This window comes from Lutjanus erythropterus, chromosome 1, assembly GCF_056507025.1.
Source record: "Lutjanus erythropterus isolate fLutEry1 chromosome 1, fLutEry1.hap2, whole genome shotgun sequence".
NCBI lineage: Eukaryota > Metazoa > Chordata > Actinopteri > Lutjaniformes > Lutjanidae > Lutjanus > Lutjanus erythropterus.
Window position 1 is genome coordinate 1,719,879 of NC_139317.1, and position 18,956 is coordinate 1,738,834.

Here is an 18,956-nt window from a genome sequence, read left to right on the forward strand (position 1 = left end):
ACCCTGTGAGTGTCTTAGTGGGACATATCAAAGCATTCTTGTGGAGGAGGGATTTTAGTGATGCAGTTGGTCAAGTTGAAACAAATCTGATTTCACTTGGGATAGAAGCCACCAAGACACAAGACACCACAGCTGAGCACCCACCACTTAACCTGCAGATCAACCAATCAGAGCTCACTGGGTTTTGTGGATTTATCGACTGCAGGAGGGCGGCTGAGGTAACAGAGGCACCTCCAGGTGTCATCTGCCCTATCAAGTGGAAAATTCTTGTTTGAGAGGGTTGGTTAAATTTGGATCGAAATGCCTCTAGAAACTACCTACACCGCTCAACTAAACATGCGGGGTTACACACACACACACACACACACACACACACACACACACACACACACACACCGCTTCCCTCAGCTAACTCAGTCAACAGTTTTATGTTTCTTGTGATGAGTCTGACAGCACGCCGGTGCATCCTCTCGTACTGCACAGATTTCTGAAGCCGATTATTCCCAAACTCTAAATAATCTGCTGCAGCCGTGGGAGTGAAGGACTGATCACACGCCGCCGCCACATCTTTTATCTGATCAGGATGAAAACACCGCCTCTGTTTCCACTGCTCCAACCGAGTCCCAGTGCCTCTGAAATGACTCCTTTTCATGCAGCGTGCATGAGAACACACAACACACATGCAGAACACTAGGCTGTGTTTTTAATAGTAAATGAGGGCTGATCTGAAGAAAAGTCATTCTGCAGAAATGTCTTGAGGGAGAGAGCAGCAAAGCAAGAGGATGTGGGAGGGTGGAAAGGAATCTAGTTTCTAACAAAGTGGATACCGAGGGGAAAACTGCAGCTCAATTCCCACCTGGTGAACAGCTGACCAGAGGCAGGAGACTCTCTGTATCACAGCCACAAGTGTCTGATCCACTGCATGAGAAACAGTCCCCACTGAAAAGTTTATCAGAAGACACTTAAGTTGATGTACAACCGCTTCATCTTCATCCTTTGATTATTTTCTCTTGTGAAACCAGAACATCCTGTTAGAAAACACATGTAGTAGAGAATGAATGTCACCGCTGCAGTGCCTGTGGTTCTCAAACTGGGATGTATGGAGACAACGCAGGGAGGGAGAGCAAAACTTAAGTCCAACTAAAAAAGAACTACAACTCCACTTGACAGGAACCCTACGACCGCGGTGTCCCCCTTTGAAATTTCCATTGCAGACCGGAATGACTGTTTTTTTAATGTCCATTTTACATTAATTAGGATTAACATTAATACAGAATTTTTGCTAAATGAGTAAGTGTCTGTTTATGAGTGATGAGAAATCATTAATAATCTCACTCAAAAACGTATTTGGACCATGGACTGGATAAATGGTGGCTGTATCCTCTGGGTCCGACTCCACTGGCTGCAAAAAGAAATCTGATTGAAGACAGTGAGCCTATTTCTCAGTTGATTTATGACCTAAACTGTTTTTAAATTAGTTTATGGTCGCAATATCTAGTTTCAAGTCTTCTTCAATAGAACATGATGTCCATTTAGTAAGTCAAAGTCCCATTTATTTAGAAAATAGACCATAAAGTAAGATATGCTTTAGGGCAGGGTCTGACTGACAACTCACAACCACAGAGACCTCTCTAAACCCCACACTCCTGCCCAGATAAGATATTTAGTAGAAGTGTTTTCAGTGTGATTTGGTTTTATTTAGTCTTCAACAACGAGGAGCAACTGGTTGCTTTGGCAAATGCATGTCTGGTTAAACTTCTCGGGTTACGAGCAGCAGCAGCCAGTCTGACATGATACAGACTCACGAGTGTGACTGTCGTCTCCCAGAGGAAAACAAAAAGTACGCCTACACTGCTCAACAATCTCATCAGGACAAGACATCTCAGACTAACCAGGAACCTGATGAGAATAAAGAATATACAACAAGATCTGTGCCTCATGTGAAACACATTTACACGGGTTATAAAACATAATCACAGATATTTACGGATGAAGAAACAACTGAGATGTTCCTATAATTCTATAAAACAGTCTGATTTAGTGGTGGACTGACAGACAGTGTGAATAATAAATAAATCAGTAATTCAGCCTGCGCGTGTCTGAATCCATCAGTTCATCAGTGCAATCTGTCTGTTTGTTCTTTCTGCTGATTAATTCCGACATGTTTGAACAAATCGCTGATATCTCGACTGCAGCCGACAGCAAATATCACAGCTGGTGACATTTTTATTAACAAGCAACAAAAACCTGAAAACTTTTTTTTTTTTACCACCTGAGAGCTGATCTCACGTCAGAGAGCAGGAGGTGATAATACTGTGCTTTTTGAACATTACCATTCAGTCTGGTATCATGTTTGTGACTTACAACTGCAAAAGTCTCACCCACATTGTTAGACCCATCTTTTCTCACTGAAACACCTCTGATTGCTTCAGTTGTTGATGAACACAACACAAAGTATTTGAGTCAACAATGTCATGCAGAGGTCTGCAGCAGGCTGGTAAGAATCTGTATTTTACCACAAAATTCTGCACTGCCTGATGAGTATCAAGCACATTCTTTGAGTACACATACTTCACAAAAAGACACATATACTGCAGTACTGATTTGTCCATGATATTTCTTTCAAGGGTGTGTCGCAGCCACTGACGAGAATGAGTTCACCACACATGAAAACCTATTAGTCAAGTTAGCTTGACTAAACAGCCAATCACAGCCATTTGGCCAACCCAACAGACCAGGGAAGAGTGAACAGCTGAAGCTCAGTATGAAACAGCTTTCTGAATGTAAGTTAGTCTTATGTGCAAATTCAAATGGAATACAACTGCTAAACATCACTTTGATACTGGTTTGATCAAAGTCAAGGAACAACAAATCAAACGCATCCTTCCAAGAACTGTGTGTGTCTAGGGAGTAAAGATGTGCACCTGCACTGTTATTACAGTTTTTACAATAAAATTAGCACATATGTGGTGACTGACCATTTTCCTACTGCCAACAGATGAGTTTGTGTCTGTTTTTTTTTCTGATGTGTCACCAAAAAGCTGAGGTTGAACCGCCAAACTGAAAAAATGCAGATAAAGACGTGAGGCATCATCAGGATGAATGAGAGAACTGTGGGATCCTGAAGTTACGGTTGGTAATTTGTCCAGACAAACTGTAGAGGTTGAAGCCAACTCAACCATAAAAGGCCTGGTTTTGATCTTTGTTAGGATAAATAATAATCTTACCTGGTGATTTGGTTAAATAGCTGTAAATATATAATGTATTTCACTCCTGGCCAGTCTTGGTTTTCATCGCCATCATTTCTCCAAGAGAAGTAAAGTAAAGAGAGGTGACCCTCAGAGGGTTTGTCAGTAATATGATGATGTGTTTGAGGCCTTGGTTTTCAGAGTATGATGTGTCGAGTCGTATCTCCATCTTAGGGTAAAGATGTTGTAGATTTTTATCTTTTGCCCATATATCCAAAAGAGAAAGTGCACAGGGGTCCAATATACTGTATCTTACACTGAAACTGGTTTATTGAAACTTGGCCAAGGAGAATGAAAGAATAGTCTGCACATGCTTTGTCCTGCTGTTCCCTTCAGTTCTGGAGTTTCAGCCCTCCAGGGATAGCCTTCATAGATAATGTCATAAACAATCTATACACAAATATGGTCAGACCCAACATATCTACAGCATATAGAATTAGTCTATTGGTCTACAAATTCAAAACAAGCGAAGTATGAATGTTCAAGTTCTGAGGCCACAGCTCAGCACCCTTTCCTCCCATTCCTCAGGGTCACATATATCCAATCCCTGACTGCAGTTACATCTGCTCCGTTGAGAGAGACAAGGCGAACACATCTCTGACCTTGGCTGCCATGGCAACACTATCAGGAACTACCTCTAGTTATCCCCAAAAGGGACAGACAGTTGCATCTACTGTCTAGAAGAGAGACAGTGTGTCTGTTAAGAGGCCTTACTTTGATCCAGAGTATGATTCGTAAATTTACAAAATTCCCTAATAAAAAGGGGTGTGGTACTACAGATCACATTTTGAACTTGGTAATATTTGCAAAATGGTGAAAAAAAAATCACTTTGCACTCATTTTGATTTGGCATATTGTGGAAAGTGGAACGGGGAGCGGAGGCAGGGTGGCTGCAGTGCTCACGTCTCACCCCTGAAGGCTCAACACTTATAAAATCGCTGCTCCACCTCCGGAGCTTCCTTCCCTGAATGAGACTCCATGCTGCTCTGTTAAATTTGCACCCACAATGCTTCAAGGACACATTAATAATTTCTACTGCGGCTTCTAAAACTCCTGAAGCAGAAACAAGAAGCTGAATAAGCAGAATAAAACTGAGAAAACCTTAAATCACGTAAAAGCGCATTAAGATGGCACCGTGGTTATCAGATTAATAAGATGAACGCTGAAGCTGCAGCACTGTGGACTTCATGTCTCGTAATAAACAAGAAAATCAGAAATCCAGTCATGTTAATGCAAACAAATCAACAGAAGAGCCAAACCACCATGTGCTTCCTCTGTATGTATATGATTCATGTTCTCCACACATACTGATACCTGTTATTGTTTCAACGCAGCTGATTTTTACTCTTCACATGCAGTCATTTTCCTCCCAGACAATAAACCCTCGTCACACTCCCACACACACATTCACTGAGTGGAAGAGAAACAGTGTGACATTTGAAGCAAGAAGAAGAAAGCGTTTGTTCCTCACCAGATTCACAGATGTAAATCCCAGTGTGGGAAAAGTGTGACCGAGAAGCTGCTCAGTCGCAGTCGACAACTCCAACAGGGACCTCCGGGAGAAAATATCCAGTCTGTAAGGAAATAAAATATAAACAGGTATAAGATGAGATGACAGGGCTGGGACAGATTACTGATCAGATGAAGAATGTATAGGATATGAAATGAAAATACATTCAAAATAACAAAGAGAAAGAAAGCTTTGTGTCATTCAGACAGCAGAGAAAATCTCCTCTGTCATTATTAAAGATACATTATAAGATGTTTCTCTTAAGTTTGTGGATTTTTTGCCATCATTAGGACTCATCACTTGTTTCTGCACCATGATTCATGTATTGATCAGAATGTGACAGGATGTGATGTTGTGAATTTCCAAAATTTTCTAAAGTCTAAGATGACAACTGCCAAGGATTAAAAATGCAGCAGAAAATTCCACCTACAATAGAACTTTAATTGGGCCTGAAAGGTTGAGCCCAACCCGACCCGAACCCGTCCCTTGTTAGCATATTTCAGCCCAAACCTGATAACAGCCCGACATTTTTCTTCACAAGCTGACCTCTATGCGCCGCACAGTAGGAGTTTGCGGTGACAGGGACAATACATGAGGGGACTTTGAATTGGCAACAACAAAATAGAGGAGAAATATGTGAGAAATACGGCCCCAAACCCATCGGGTCCCATTAGTTCCCACTGGGTTCGGGCACAGATCTCAAGCTCTAGTCCACAATCACCCAAGACCAGTGACCTCTTACACACAGCTGTGGCTAAAATCACCGTGATAAGTATTTAAAGGTAGAATCAGGAGCTTTTGTCAGTTAGATGCACCAGAAATGTCAGATATGTACATTCTGAGTTGGTGAAGTGTCCAGAGGAGGCGGGGTCTCTGCAGATGCAGGTGCCACCACACACCTCTGAGTGATGATTGAGAGGGAGTATTTTTGTATTTTGTATTTTTGAGTCTATACATTGTTTTGGGGGAAAACATGAATCAGAATCAGTTTTATTGCCAAGTAGGTTTGTACATACAAGGAATCCGGTGCAGTATATGGGTGTACAAGAACAAATGTTAAGAATAGATAATGTCAGCATACAAAAAAATATATAAAAACATAAACAATGCGTAGTTTGTGCTGAATAAACCAACTAAAAATAAGTGATTGACCCTTTTCCCATTACAAGTAGATGGGTTTGCCTTTCCGTTGTTTCTTTCTCAAATCATGTGTACAGGTGAGCGGAGAGAAACGTTTTTACAGGTTTCTGTTTCTGTTACTGTGACTACTGCAGAGTTACTTGATCTGGCAGTGAATGCAGATTGCACCCTTTATCATTAAAGACAAAAGCCAGAGTTTAGTGGGTGTTAATGGGTTTTTGTTCAGAGTAAAAGGGGCTTAACAGCAAAGGAATTATGAGCTGATTTAATGTTTTTAGTCCATTTAAAAATGTATTTATGAAGTCAGAACAGCAAAAAGAAAAGCTTAGATTATCTGGACTGGAACACTTGTGTGTCACAGAGTTTCAATCAGATTCACTGATACAAAAACCATTGCTGAGTTGATGTAACAAGAGTTGAGTAAAGGCTGAGTCCAGGTCTGCAGGCTGGGCTCATTACAGTCGACTTTTGGGAAGGTAACAGTGTGAGGTGGCGTCCCCCTCTGCCACCCCAGAGCCACACAGAGAGGCAGGTGGCAGAAGTGATTCTAGAGGGGTTAAAAAAACCCTCAACAAAAAACGAGTCTCATCTTTATTTTGTCCTCCCCAGCGCTCTCTTCACTGCGTCCAGATGGCAGCTCGTCTCTGCAGCCACACAGAACAGAGGGAGGCGACATGACGCCTGTCAGAACCCCGAGAAACTCTGCCCTGGAGCCCGATCCGAGCCAGAGCCGTGACAAAACCTCAGCACGCATGCATGCCGACAGTCTCATCTGCATCCACATCAAGCAGGGCGTGTGTGTGTGTGTGTGTGTGTGTGAGAGGGGGGTGTTAAGAGTCATCCTGAACCGCAGGAGGTCCCGGCCTGTTTTTACTGCAGCTGATAGCCAGAGTGCTGCTGTTGTTTGTGTGCTAACAGCTCTGTGATGGCTCCAGGAGCACGGCCAGATTGGCTCGTCGTGTGAAACAACAGCAGCCATTAAAGCTGCTCAATACGACCTGAGGGAGGAGGGGGGAGGAGAGGGGGAGGATGGGTGAGTGAGGCGGCCACCCACCCCTCACACAGCCCTGCCCAGTGTGACTGTGGCTAATGCCTTTCTCTTTTTGTGTTGAAGTTGCCAGTAAACAGAACAAGGGCCAACTAAGATCCATTTACATGCACTTCAGTAATCTGATTACTGCTGTGAGAAGAATGGAGAAGTGATTTTCTGGAGGAGAAATCTGCTTTTCTTTATCATGTTAAAGCTGTAAGAGAGTTTAATGCAGACAGATCTCTGCTGGATGAACGACACAGATGTGGTTTCTGAAAAGGTTTCTACACAAAGACAAAGGAAAGACTCATTGTCTCTGCAAAGACATGAGCGAAATCCAAAGTCTTCAAATCAGCACATTTACAGATAACTGGTTTTTTTTATCCAGTAAACTGATTTGTATATGATATTTACGGGACACAGTTACAGTAATCGGGGGACTGGGACTTCAGTAATATTGTGTGCAAAGAAGGCCTGGAAAAAAAAACTATCACAATAATCAAGTTTCATTTGGGTCATTATTGATAATAACTGATCATGTTGTGTACTGCAAGGCATGGAAACAGCTGAGGTGACAAAATCAGTAAATATCACAGTATTTTTGACCAAATACATCGATATTACGACAATACTGTGAGGACTTGCCATCGCAAAATATTAACCCAGTTAGATTTTTTGAAAAATAATCATCAGTAATGTGGATAGAATGACTTGGTCGATAAAGGCAAATAATAAAACAGGTAGAACGGCCTGTAAGTTGAGAAAATGACATCACTTTACTGGAATGCAGCATTTAACACCAGGAAAAAACAGCACATATGACAAATCAAGATGTGATGATATCTAAAATCTCTAACAATATCTAGTCTCATATCATGATACAATATAATATCGGTATATCACTCAGCCCTGTGCAAAGCACGACTTCAAGACTCGCAATTACAAGGCAGACAGTTACATAACCTGAAGGCCACAGACTTCTGACCACCGTGACTCGTGTGACCAAAGCAGAAGAAGAAAAACAGTTTAAGTGTTATTGCTGTGTGGGAAGAACCACGTTACCGAAAGCAATTTGATCAAATGGTGCAAAAACACATTGTTCGGGAAAATATTCACAAACAGCTCCTGCTCGCAGCCCGGCCTGTACAGGACCGAGTGGATCAGGGCTCTGCAACCTTTACCATCAAAAGAGCCATGAACTATTAAAATTCTCTGTTTTCTTCTTGGACTTTTCTTTTTTGAGGTTTGGCATCCAAAGCGAGTCTACGGACCCTAACCCAGCCACAAGCAGAATTTAGAAGAAAAGGTACTGAGCTGTAGATGTAAGAACAGATTTTAGCTGAAGAATTATTTTTAAAAGATGCCATTTGCATTGGACTAATATGACCACATCAGCTCTGTGTTTGGTGAGATGTTGTCTGTAATTTGCAGTGGAACTTTTTACTTCACAAAAATACAAAAAAATTACTGCAGGAAATCCTAGTCCCATAAGTATTAGTGCTGAAAAATTAACCCAGAACGTAATAATTTGCGCACTACATGAATATTTTAGACAATTATGATCAAAATGATTTTTACAGAATGATATCAAGAGTTCATTTTCTTTGGTCTGATCCAGTTTGGGTGTGTTTTTTATTTTTATGCGTTTGTGGTTCACAAACTGAACCACAAGCCAACCAGAGCCCCAAAACCAAATTAGAAAATGAGGTCATACCAACATATTAAAATCTATTGTTTACTGCCACTGAGATCTCACTGTGAGATTAATTCTCATTTTCTGCATCATAATAATTTTTTTTTTTCTCAGACTGACTGTAAAAGACTCAGAGTGGAGCTGAAAAAAACTAATTAAGTTTTATTTTCCATCAGTATGCAGTCCAACAGGATCAGCGTCAGCCACAGAATATCAATACACTCCTGATTATCATTAGTTCTTTCAAATCATCCAATCTGACGAGGAAAAACAACACGTCCATCACATCAAACGTGACGGATCAAACCAGGCAACAACCCACGGACAGGCTGCTGACGCCGCCACAGTCTTTAAAAGGAAACAGCAACAACTCGAAATTGAAATAATCATCAGCATAATTGATCAGCATCACAAACAGTCCTGAGTCACGCTGGACCGACAGCCAATTAGCAGCTTTCTGTAGCTGCGGAGGAGGTCCCACAATCAGCACTTTGATGTGAGACTTTTCAAAGCGACACGACGAAGGTGACAAAGAGGACGAATCACCTGATCAAACTGCAGGTGCAGCAGTTTGAAAAGGTTCAGGATGATTGAATATGTCGAGACAAACGAACCACAGAACCATGAAACCACAACAGACACCAACAGGACAGACAGACGACGGACACACAGTGTGTTAAAGCGTCTGTAATGTTTTCATCAGCTTCAGTTCAGACTTTATTTTGTTCTGTTAACAGGCTGCTAAAGCTGTTTATTAGAGTGAAATGACCTCAGACAGGAATAATCAAGGGTTAAGGGAGAAAACTACTTAAAGTCACGAGTAAAGGTTTGACACGGTCCAGAAATGGCAAAATATATTTGGAGGATAAAATCTGTGGTCTATAGTGTCCCAAAATGCACCATTTAAACAAGTTATTTTCAGTTATTTTTTTATATGTTTCTGGAAAAAATGACCAGAAAAGCTGCTGCAGAATCAGGACAAGAGACGTGATTTATAGAAAAAAAGTTATTGTCAAGTCGTTTTATTTATTTATTTTTTTCCAAGATATTAACTTTTTTTTCTTGTTTTAAGACAATAATAATTTAGGACTCAAAGATCGATGAGTCAAAACTTTCAGGTTGAAACTTTAAGATGTCATTATGATGAATTATCTGTTAGAATATTCACACTGCAGCGTTCTTTTAGATATAATTATAAAATAATTGAAAATTTAAAAAAAATATGCCCAGTAAGTTTTCTGTTCTCATGAAAGACATGTACATATATACTGTAAAAATGAACAAAAGTTGTGACAAGTCAAAATTTGAAGGCAACATACTGCAATAGATTTCTGAGTTTGGAGCCCAACTCAACTTCTTAAGTTAAGAAGTTTTTACAAACTACTGATCATTGTTGAGATATTTTACTTTTATTCTTTAGATAAACTTAAAGCTTTGAATTTTAGAAACTCTGAAAATTGTATTGTAAAATAATATTGAGTAAATTAATTTAAACTTAAAATTGTAATTTTTTTTTTTTTTTAATTAAAACAATAAAAATTTTTCAGCCACTTAAAAGAAAAGGACAAATCAGGTTCACAGTTTGTACAGAAAAGTTCTGATTTTCTCCGCCCACAGTGACGCTGTGACGGAGGTCAGCGTGCATTAAATACAATTCTCTCAGATGATATAAAATCAGATTAAATGTCTGAGTAGTTGTGAGGGTCCGTGTGACTTAAATTTCATCATTTATGACCACAAAGACTGAACATGTTGACTACAGCTGCATGCTGTTCCTGCAGCTGGTGACTGTAAAGACCAACAGTCACATCGACACACAAACTTACAGATGGAGGCAGCAGTAGACACACAACTCCTGAACTCTGTGATGTAAAATTACTGATTTTGTCAATGGAGTTTGGCTGGTTTGGAGATATTTGTCGTCATAATGGTAGTTTCCTGTCAGAAAAGATCGTCTGACAGGAAGATAAAGCTGTGAAAATATTCTAAATACAGCATAAACTTAATCTGATATTGATTATTTAGGTGTCTAAGATACACAGCAGTCTTACACCGGTACTCCTGCTGCTTCTCCAAACTGTGGACCATCTACTGTAGGTAATACACAAACTGTCCCTTTAAGATTCAATTTAGATAGAAGAACATGAGCAGATGAAATGAAACTGATAATGATGAAAAAAGGAGAAGGAAACATACAGATTAGTTTTCCTGGATCCTTTGTTGGTCGTAGAGTTGATTTGCTCTGCGTCTCCTCAAAAGTTCAAGAATTTCAGATGTTTTTCACTCACAACAACATTCGTGCTCCTTTGACTCCACAGAACGCCGTCAGCCGCATCCTTCCACTGAAATACATGGAATTCAAATGTGTTTCTGCTGAATGACATGTCCCTCTGTGAAGACGAGGCACACGTCTTCAGTCCTCCAAAGATCACACTTTTGTAAAGGAGGAGTGTCCTTCAAAGGAGGCGGCCTCCCCCGACCCATCAGCTCTTTCACCGCAGGGTCCTTCAGGTTCTCCGTGCTCAGAATCCACACTGCAGGGTTTGGGTTTTTTTTGTTTTTTTTTTATCTGGAGCTCAACCAGTGTCTCTCTGAGCTGGACAAACAGTGAGATGCTGCAGGCTCTCTGATGTGAGATTCTCAGCATGTTTGGTGTGAAAGCAGGTTGGAATTTGGGGTTAATTCAGGTTTTGAATTCATGAATTCTCAGTACGGTTGAATCTGCCAAGGACGCTGCTGCTGCTGCTGGGTAAGAAACGAGAGGCAGGAGCTGAGATAAGAAAGATTTTTAGATGAGTTCAGGGACTCTGGGAGGGATTCTGGCTTTGGTTGGAGGTTGGGGGGAGGTGGGGGTGGTGCAGAGGGGCGGTCGAGGGGGGTTAAAAGCTTCAACTACACTGCTTCTCCTGCTTGGCATACAGCGAGGAAACACTGGGTGTGGGGGGGGAGACAGGGCGGATCCTCCTTTTCTGTTTGAGGTGAACGAAAAATATCCAGATTGTTAAAAGGAGTCTGGTGATTTCAGACAGATTTGATGTGTTTGCTGCTGTCAGAGGAAACAGTTCAGAGAAAAGAGCCTCCTGTGGTGATGAGAACACATCAGAAAATATTTCCACTGACAGAAAGTGAAAAGAAAAAGGAAGAACTCTGCTGAATGTGCTTCTAAGTAAAAAAAATAATAATTTTGGAGATTTTTCTTGGTAATATTATGACCCCATTTTTAACTGGAAATATTTGGCATTATTATCTCCATTTGTAGAGAAGAGAAGACGACTCTCAGGATTATTATACACTTATTAATATGATTTATGAAATGATTTTAAAATGTTTTTAAAACTGTATTAAAAACTACAGTCTCGTAACAATTAAGAACGTGAAAAATGATTTTAAAAATTAATAATTTATTAAATTTTTGAAACAGGACCCTCAGTTACAACATTATCACACTATTCTACACATCTTATTAACACAACACTATACACCAACACTCTGCTAATGTCAGCTGGTTGCATCTGGCAGCTGTGTTGTCATTGCAGTAGGTGCTTCACCATCTGTTGCCTGGCAGAGATCTGCACTGTACTGAGTGACCTCTGCTAGTTTAAGTATACTTTATTACTTCCTTATTCAAAATAAATATGATCAGATTGAAAAAATACAGTGATCCAATTCTACTGCAAGCAACCAGAATAACAGCAGCTAATTATTCACCACAATGGTCTGATCAACACACACACACACACACACACACACACACACACACACACGCTCAGATCTCCACTCTGCATGCACGATTAACCCATCGACCGGCTCTCTCTGCTGCTCCAGTAGCTGGTGGAGTTGGCAGAGAGTTCTGGAGCGAGCGGTGGAGAATAATGAGGTTATCATAGCATCGCTCCACGCTCCATTACTCCCCCTCAGCTCCCAGAAATCCCAGCTACACCACCGCCACATCACTACCCGCTACACCCAGGACTGACACTGACAGTACAGCCGAGGCTGAGCTCAGGACCGGTCGGTTAGACGAAGACATGAAGAGACCTCAGTTTAGACTTTTTGACAGCTGAGTGACCTCGACTTTGACATTTTATGATGCATTTTTGTAAATTTGTTGCTGTGTATGTCTACATTTAACCAGAGGTGCAAGTAACTAATTACAAATACTCAAATTACTGTAAGTTTTTTTTTTGGAGGGGGGGGGGGGGGGTCTACTTGTATATTTTCAAGTCTATACTTTTTCTCCTAGTATGCATTACACCATGTAATCTACTTAGTTACTTTTAAAATCAGAATTGAGTACTGACTACAACTGGAATCTCCAAAAGTATAATCTGCATTTTTGTAGTCAGGAAAGTGATGTCACTGCAAACGGCCAATGAAAACCAGGACATACTGACCCTGACCACTGACCAGAACATCACAGGAGTTGGAATGTTATTGATTAATAATTACTCAATTAAATGCCATTATCAATCTAGAAATGATAGAAAATGTGTCTCATTTGACATGGTTTTATCTTCAGGTAAAAAACACCTTCAAGCGGGCGGCTCTGTTGTCATGGAAATGAGCTGACAGGCCGAGTCAAACCGAGTCGAGCTAGACCAGCTCTGAGTATGGAACAGGGCCACTAGAGATGTCCGAGATAAATTCATTTTTAAACATTAATAAAAGCAGAGGGGGTTGGAGATGAGATTTTTCAATATGCCTCTAACATCAGCAAATCCAAAACTTTCTCCTGTCAAACTCCATCACATAAAAATGATCAACGATCCTTTTTGTAACCTGAGATCAATGAGGGTTCAGGGCACATTTCCTTTTCTGTTGTGGGACTAATTCTGGAATGAGGCTGCATTCAAATGATCCAACATGATGCGTGAAACAGTGCTAGATGTACGTTGATTTAAATGTTCTACAACCAATTCTTAATCTTTCAAACTCAAAAAATCTTGTTGTTTTTGTCAGACAGACAGCAGCAAAGAAAATGACTGCACCCCCCTGGCAGCCTCGTCATTCTCCAACTGTTGGAACTTGGGAAAAAAAATCCACAAAACTACCCATTAAGCCAACATGTTTCAACCCAACAGTGTGTAAACCTGCTGCCAGATTCATGAGGTGAAATATCCGGCTCAGCTTCACCTGTCTGATTCCGGTGCCAAACGCTGAACCACAGCTGGACCGAGCGCCGCTTCTCAACCCTCTCTGGCTTCGTTCCATACACCTAAAACCTGTCCTGATCTGGCAGCCTTACAGGACACAGATGAGGCTCACATCTGGTGCCACGGTGCCAGAACACAGCTGGACAAAGAGTGACGATGACTGACGTTCACACGGCGGCTCAAACTGTCACCGTGAACAGAAATGTTCTCTCTGAAGGTGAGATTTCAGACTCAAACCTCAGCTCAGTCTGAACAGGCAGATCACTTCAAACTTAAAGGTTGATCCATTTTCCAGACATTTTAGGTTTTAACAGTCTGAGGACTCTACAACTGCACAAAAATGACTCTTGCTAGGAACATTTTAGACTGAACTGCTGCTTTTAGTCACAAACTTAAAATAAAATAATACAACGTGAAAAACATTTTAAATGTTCAAAAAGATTTACAAACTCTTCTTGCTGGTGAGTCCAAAATGTCTTCAGTCAACTTTGCTTGGTAAATAATTAAAAAAAATAAAATAAAACTGTGAATACCTTATATAACCCCCATGTCTACAGTATAGCCTAATACATAACCATATTTATAATGCATTATATTGTGCTTATAGCATGTTATAAGATTCATTATGTTCATAACAGTAATCATAACAGATTATTTTATGATGACTTATTTGGTCAGGTACTGTGGACAAACAAAGACGTCTTATAGTCACTTATAACCAGCTTCTAATGTCATGTATCTATTTATACTTAAGGAATTACTTTACTGCAATGACCACTCATAATCACATTATAATGCACTACAACAGTGATTATAATGCATTATACAATGGTTATAATGTATTACAACTATGAGAATTATAATAAAACTTTAAGTCCTGCCAAAAAATGTCATTAAATGATCAGTAGTTATGAAGTATTATGATACTTGAGCTTATGAGTCATTATGAAATGCTTGTGCAACGCTTATAATCTATAAATAATTTTTGTTAGAAAGCATTATGAATATTTTTGAGTAGTTTTAACTCTTGCTTAGAGCTAATAATAATTATATATTTCTATAAGCATAGTGTCCTCCTGAGAGCTGGTTGTAAAAAAAAAAAAAAAAATTTAAATTTCTTCACATAATTGAAGTAATTAGGATGTAAGAAACCTGCAGTTCTGCCTTTCTTTCTCATTTAATGAATAATGGGTAATAAATATAACACAAATTGTTTATTAGAACATATTTACATGTCATGAATGCTACATTAGGAGGCAGTTCTTGGCCTTTGAGACACACACTCACTTTACACACTTCACAAACATCCTCCCTCCACATCCTTCTCTTTTAAGGAGGGAATAACACATCATAAATATGTTTATAATGCATTATAGACAGTGTTACTCTTTTGTCCTCCACCAAGACTTTCTTTTGATAAGATGTGTGTTATTTGCCTTTATAATCCCAGAAATTCAGCCTCTGTTAATGATGAAAGTTTAAAGTTTATCTGACAGATTCTGTCTTCATTTCCTCAACTTGCTCTCATTCCTTCTCACTTTCTCTCTCGTTTTCTCTGCTGAATAAAAAGAACAAACAGAACAACTATCAGGTGTTGTGGTGATTACAGACGGTGTGTCACACACTGTTGTTACAGTCACACATCAGTGTGGAGGTGAAACACACACAGACACACTCTGAACCTGAACACACAGACTGGATGTAAACAAGCCGCTCAGACGTTTACACACAGATTAACCTCCAATCAGCACGTCGCTTCAGTCTGACGAAGGAAACCAGGAGGTCACACACTCACAGCAAGATCAACGAGATCACACTGAAGCTGCACCGGTGAGATGCAGGTCTGCAGATGTGTGTTCACAGCTGTCAGAACTGTTTAAAACACATTTCAGTCCAAACAGAACACAGTGCACTTTGACACTCGGCACCTTCGGGATGAAAAATGGTCACTGTAGAAAAGCTGCCATTAAAGTTTCATACATTGAGGAAAAAGGTCAGATATTCTCTGGTTCCAGCCTCTAAAATGTGAAGATTTGGGGCTTTTTCCTGTTTTTCCCCGACAACAAGCGATTTGTCTCAAATAAAATAACAGTGGCTCCCGCAGAGGTTAGCATAGACATAAGGCTGCATGAATAAAATTTATCTGACCTGGATTTTTTTAAATAGAAAAATGTAATTCAATTTACTCATTTTATTCTGGTCAACTAAATTAAATTATTACTTTTGATATTGTTATTGTTCTTTTACATCAGAACAAGATTTCAAACTTGTGGAGATCATCATAGTCTTTAAAAACCAAACAGTTCATGCAGGGATGAATTCAGACCAGCGTGAAGACGAAGCCTCCAGTGTCCCACGCCCTCTTCACTCAGGGCGCTGAGTTCAGGAGCGTCGGCTAAATGGATGCTGCATTATTTATGAACAAGATTACCAGCTCATGTTTATAGCATTTCCGCTTTTATGCAAAAGTATAAAACATTATCTTGCTTTTTATCTCTCTGTCTTCATCCTGCTCTCCTCTGACTGAGCCGAGTGTCAGACGCCACGCCTCGTCTCCTCGGGTTCATTAGCCGCTTCCCGGTCGAGACGACGGTGCCTTTCGTCAACATGACGGAGATAACAAGGGAGCTTCAACTGCCTTACGGAGAGACAAACAGGCAGAAAGATAAGAGTCACGAATCACAACCACATCACACACAGCAGTGTGTGTAGGAGCAGGTAGAGAGGTGTGTTCACACCGAGTCACGTCCTACACAGAGAGCTCTAAAAATACAAAGAGGAGAACACTTGTAGAATCAGTTTGTACAGAACAGAGCGAGAACGAGGAGGGAAAAGGCTTTTTAAAGAGAGACATCATCAGCAGAGAGCAGCTTCATCTACATTAATCTGATGCCTTCAGGTCTGTCAGTAAGAGCCATAAATGGACCTAAGTAACTGTCTTTAGGTAGGGACGTCAAAACGGTGCTGAATACACGACGTTCTTGATACCTGGTTCTTATAATCTGAAGAGCGAGCAGCAGAACTGCTTCAGGTCTCTGCATTATTTTTGTGTCCTGCACAACAACCGCCAAACCTGTTTAACATTTCCTTTCATTCAGGTTAATTTACAGCTCAACAAAATATTCTGCCTTCTCTTCCAAATGTGGCAAATAAAATCTGCTCTAAAACAGGTTTCCATCCTGAAGCACAATTCAAAGTTTTTCATAGTCAACCACACAAAAGAAATCAACATAAACGGAGGACATCTTTAGTGAAAAGCACATCCCACATCACATTATGTCCTTGCAAACAGGACAGCAAAACACAAACTTCATTCTCAATTTCTCACACAACAAACAAAGTATGTCCTTGTCTGAAAAAGTCCACAGCAGAAAATTCAAACATATTCACACTGTAAGGAGGACCTGTGTCCTCAGAGGGGACATCTGCTGTCACATAACTGATCTACATGAAACAGAGTTTCTCAAATGTTTTAGATTTGGGAAAAACAGAGCAAATAATCTTAAGAATAATGCTGTCTTTATCTTTAAATTGCGTCATATCTAATATAGAATAATAAGTATTTATCAGAACTCAAGGAAAAAATGTTCTATTTCAGAACATGATTTTGTCTGGTCTCACCAAATGGTGTATGAATAACATGCAAACGTCTAAAATCCCTCTTGTATGTTATCACAGCTCCCGTGCCATCTGAACAGTGTCAGTTTACCAAAGAATCTCATGGATGAAAAATTTTCAGGTAACGTACTATCAAGAGTGACAAAGTCTGCATATGGAGGGACGGGTCAAAGAGACACAGGACTGTTGACCGCAGTTTGTGTCCCGTATGAAACCAAAAGCCATCGTTGATTTATTTTACCTTCACTATACAAGTTAACTTATGTAAACTACGGCCTTTTCTTAAACCTAACCAGGTAGCTTTGAAACTAACCATACTGCAACCTTTTCACAACATTTCACAACGATGAAAATCACCATGACAACAAAGGTTACCTGCCTATTGTTACCTCACACAAAAAATAATAAAATGTGCAGACTGAGCAGCATTAAATGACAAACCAAAGTTTAAAATGTGAAGATATGATGTGAAATTTAGCAAATCAGTGAACAGTAACAGTTAATAATATGTTTTCATCAAATGTGATGAAACACATGAATCTGTATCCATCATTGTCACAATGCTGTCAGCCCTAATACCAACACCCCCAGAGAACAGCCGTACTCAGGAAGTCTAAACATCTGCAGACTGACCTGCTGCACGTCTGTGGATTTTACAGCCATCAGGTCAGTTCAGAACCGACATCACACTGTCTGACCTCCTGTATGAGCTGCTCTCTCTGAGTTTAGGTGAAGATGATCTTCATTGAAGCTCTACAGGTGAAGATCATCTTCACCTCAAGACCTCGACTGATGGAGGAACACCTACAGAGAGCTGCAGGTCGACCCTCCTGAAATCTTTAACAGCCTCACTTCTTCCCCTCTTTTCTTTCTTCCTTCCTCTCCCCCTCCGCTCCTCCTCCAGTCACTCCTTCAGCCTGACTCAGCATCTTCTCAGCCCTCCCTGCTCCTCCTCTTCCTCTGTCCTCAGCTTCTGCAGGAACAGCTTCACAATCACAGTCAGAGGGTGAACGAGAGGGTAACTGTCAGTTAGTCAGTGGATTTGTTTAAGCTGAGGAGGTTTTGACTCCAAAGTTATTTTAAAAATTGGATGGAGAAATTACAGCTCTATTCTAATAACTGTGGCTTAAAGGTTAGAGAGGCTTGTGACAAAAGGTCAAGATTTAATAAGTCAGTTATTTTGTGTGAGAATGAAAGTCTATTCTTGTCCTCAGTGACAGAAAAGACGTCTCTGTGGGCAGAGACGACCTAAATGCTTTGAAACTTCTACTGTTGCCATGGTAGTTGATGTCCAAATCAGTACTGGAATGCTTCTGGATTGTTGTTAATATTTTTTTGGAAAAAGAAGAACACTTTGCATCAGTGATCGCAACGGCCACAAGTTTGAGGTATGTGAGTATGATCACTTGTGTCGCCGCCTGTTGAAGCTTTGAATATGTCCAGTTAATTCTCACTGAAGCTTCAAAGTCCTAAAAATGGTGTTCAGGACGTCCCTTCTGTGGACAAACTACATCCACTGACCAAAACCTCTTTCACATGCTGTATCTCTGCAGACGTATCCATA

The 18,956-nt window shown here is 40.3% G+C and overlaps 1 protein-coding gene across 1 annotated transcript in view; it reads right to left on the reverse strand.

The window, feature by feature from the left end:
* large2 (LARGE xylosyl- and glucuronyltransferase 2) overlaps nt 1-18,956 on the reverse strand; it is a 111,513-nt gene that overhangs the window by 67,855 nt on the left and 24,702 nt on the right. The window contains exon 2 of the mRNA XM_084714556.1: nt 4,720-4,822. The gene's annotated coding sequence lies outside the window, so the exon portion shown is untranslated. The remainder of the gene's footprint in view (nt 1-4,719; nt 4,823-18,956) is intronic.